This window comes from Triticum aestivum, unplaced genomic scaffold (genome assembly GCF_018294505.1).
Source record: "Triticum aestivum cultivar Chinese Spring unplaced genomic scaffold, IWGSC CS RefSeq v2.1 scaffold296, whole genome shotgun sequence".
Taxonomy (NCBI): domain Eukaryota; kingdom Viridiplantae; phylum Streptophyta; class Magnoliopsida; order Poales; family Poaceae; genus Triticum; species Triticum aestivum.
The window spans coordinates 45976-49723 of NW_025227449.1; positions in this window are offsets into that span (position 1 = coordinate 45976).

Below are 3748 nucleotides of genomic sequence, written 5' to 3' on the forward strand. Positions count from 1 at the left end.
GGGTCATTCTATTTTTCATAAAAAGAACATGTACTATTCCTTGAAAAAAAAATGGTCACTGAACGTGTACTATCTCCCGACCTGGTTGATGCCTCACGTGGTCTCTCTATCCACCGCATCTTTTGGAGGGAGCATATCCCGACGACGTCGCTCGATTGCTCTAGGGCTTGCCGTTTCATTTCCGGCGGAGATGCACCGTACACAAGCTATGGTGGGGGATGGGTTCTTTCGGTTCTTCCCTGCCAGATTCTGGCGTACAGGAGCTGCGCTACGCAAGCTAGTTGCTGGATTGGTATACGTGAAACTAACGTACAGATAGATTCCGAGCGGCAACTGCCCCACTCGATTACTAGCGATGTAATGCCGAGGGACTATTATTATTCTAGGTTCATACAGGTTTCAGGATTCTAATGTGACGATTACTTCATTATGCAGATCGTTGCATTGCCATCTTGTTACTGAATTAAAGGGTTCTCTGGCACATGTATTCCTACAAAGCCGCCGCTACTTTCTTCCTATTAAAGACCTTAGTTACTTTTAACTTGATTCTCAACACGGCATCCAGAACTGGGCTACACACTCTTCTTCTAATGGAATTGAAGCTCCTACACCTTTGAGGTGTAATGGAGGGCATGACATCGTTCAAGCCAAGACAACATAACAGAAAAGATGGTTTCATATAGCAGGATTTATTAATGTTGGCCCAGGATGATACCTGGGACCGGGCTGGGTGACTTGTACTATGTGCATTTGCAAGAACTGACCATATATGCATAGTCGTGTGTGCATTGATGCAGTGCATGTGAGAGATATAAACCTCTTCTCGGACTACAATAGCTATCTCTATTCACTGTGATAGTTGCCTAGGCGGGAGTACAGAAAGCGAACAAAGCAAATGGGGAAAGTGGGAGGGCATGGTCATAGGGCTAACCACGAGGGCGTTTGGCACCCTCCACCGGAAAGTGAGCAAGCCTCTCATTAAGGAAAATAACCATTAGAAAATATAGAGAAGGGATCAGTACCTCAATGAGGAGCCGTTAATGATGGAAGTAGCTATTCTTGTGATGGTGTCATTTGTGACTAGATTGAGCCACATGTCAACATCATGGTGTTCTATGTTTGTTTCACATAAAGGGAGAACAATTTTGAGCCTTCTTGGCATGGGAGGCATGGGGAAAGGATGTGTCGGGTACACCGCCAACACTACTACACTCATCTTAACTGCACCGGCAAAGACAAGACGGGGGCTCCATCTGTGGCATCATCTGATAAGAGACAATTGGGCTTCTTGCAGATTACGGCACGATGTGACGTGGGCTTGACCTGCACCACCGCCATTCTTGCTGTCCTCTCTGTGATTGTTAACCACGGTGTAATGTGGTTGTCCGGTACGGGCTTGGAGCCGATCACCGACTATGATAGGTGCTAGCTAGTTTAGATTTTTAAATAGGGAAACACTTCCTATAATGTCTAATGTGAGACAAATATCGGACCGCTTTTGTGTCATTGGTTCATACTTCATCCTCGACACCTCTTTTATGTAGGTTTTGTATTAACGTTGTAGTGTGTTGCATATATACATGTACATGTTTCAGTTTAGCCCGTAGGTCCTAGTTTCGCGGGCACTCCTAATCCCATGCCACATCGTGATCATTATCCCTACATGTAGGCATGGTGGACGAGATGCTTACCTAGGGAGTGGTGTCCGGACATCAAAGCCATCCGACTCCAAAATCATGGAATCGGGCATGGAGGTCAAGGCTCCATCCATGCCATCGGCGTCGGTGAAAAGGCATTATGACGAGGGGGGAGGCAGCGCGCGCCCCGATCATGAAGAGCGGTGGAAGGGAGAAGTGACAACATATAGCGCCAAACTGTTTTCGGAATGGCTTGTGCTACAAATATCCCCAACAACAACCAAATATGGAGGCCGACAGGTTTAGTTTGGAGTGCGCTCTAAAAATTTGGCGATGGAGGGTGGGATGACGACCGTGCTGGAGTGGCCTTTTTGGCAAAATTGCCGACAATGACGATCATTGTGGCGATCGGGCGCTTTTATGGAGATTCTACTAGAGTTGTCGTTTGAGCGTCTCTAATAGAACAAGGCTAATTTGATGATTGAACATGTGATTCCCCTTTGGGCTATTGATGCGATCTATAAAACATGTGGCTTTTTACAGCGATGGAGGCTGCTTAGCATTGACAGGATCATCATCATGCTCCGGTCCATCTCCTCGCGTCTACTTTATTTTGATAATAAGATGGCCGTATGCATCGTTCTGATGCAGAGGCCGGGGATTTCCCCTTTTCGAAAAAAAAAATCTCCTCGCGTCTTGATCCCTCGACACCTAAGCCACCTCCCAAGCTAGACTAGTTGTGTTTATTTATCTATTCATGGGTGTTTTGTGTTGTGCCCTCAGCGAGACTTATTTCTTTGTTTGCACTCTACTTACTTGAACCTTTATGTTTGTTGAACCTGATGGTCGTGGTGGTGGTTGCTTTATAATATGAAGCAAGGGGAAACCCTTTTTCGTCATAGGCATTGCAAAATCCTATATGCCTAATGCACATGGCTCTTTTTATATATTATACTAGTATGGGAGATATGGTACCTTTGGAACCGATGTTTTGGTCAAGTGGAGTATATAACCAAAAACGACCACAATTCATGGAATCGTGCCCAGAAACTACCACTTTATGTTTTTGTGCGGAAAACTACCACTTTTGTCCTAATCCGTGGCAAAGAACTACCAAGTGTGAAAAGTGCCCGATTTACCTTTTCTAAACGCTTTTCTGACATGCTGGGCCCACAAGTCAGGTTGACCGTTAACGGGAGGCCAACGGCGGGGGCTAGCCAGCCAGCTCGAGCGGAGGCCAGCGCACAGCACATCAGCCTGCCTGCCCGGCAGCGCGGCCTGCCCAGCGGCGCGGCGGCACGGCCTTTCCTGCTCGTCGGCGTGGCCTGCCTGCTCGCCCGGCGGTGCGGCGGAGCGGCCTGCCTGCTTGCCGGCGCGATGGCCTGCTCGCCGACGCTTCCGTTGCCCTGCCCACGTGTGGTCGTATCCCTGTATGGATTGCGTACGCGGTCGTCCGAACAGAGGTTGTGTGTGAGCAGTTGCCGCTGGCAGGCCGCGGCAGGCGTGCGTGCATGCGTAGCCGCGGCTGGCTGGTCACCGCACGTGTGCGCGTGCGCAGCGCAGCTGCTACTAGCTGGCCGCCGCTGGCTAGTCATGTGCATGCGTGCGTGCGCGGCGCAGCCGCCATTGGCTGGCCGCCGCGTGCGTGCGTGCGAGCCCGCGCAGCCGCTGCTGGCTGGCCGCCGCGTGCGTGCACAACGCAGACACTGACAACTTGGCGGCTGCGCGGGCTCGACCTGAGGTGGTCGCCTCGTTCCCCGCCATGACCTACATCGAGGCGAGGGCGCTTCGGGAGAAGGAAGCGGGAGTCAAGGGCGACGATGATACGGCCGTGCTCGAGTGCACCGTCTGCCGCAGCGAGTTCGGGGACGGGGACCAGCTCCGGCTCCTCCCCAAGTGCAGCAAAGCCTTCCACGCGGACTGCATCGGGGTGTGGCTCGCCAGCCACGTCACCGCCCACGAGACGCACATAACCTGTTCGATGTAATGCACATGAGGGTGGACAGAGGTGGAAGAAGAGGGTTGACGTGTTGACCTTACTTGTGGTCCCAGCATGTCAGAAAGGTGTTTAGAAGAGGTAAATCGGGAACTTTTCACACTTGATAGTTTTT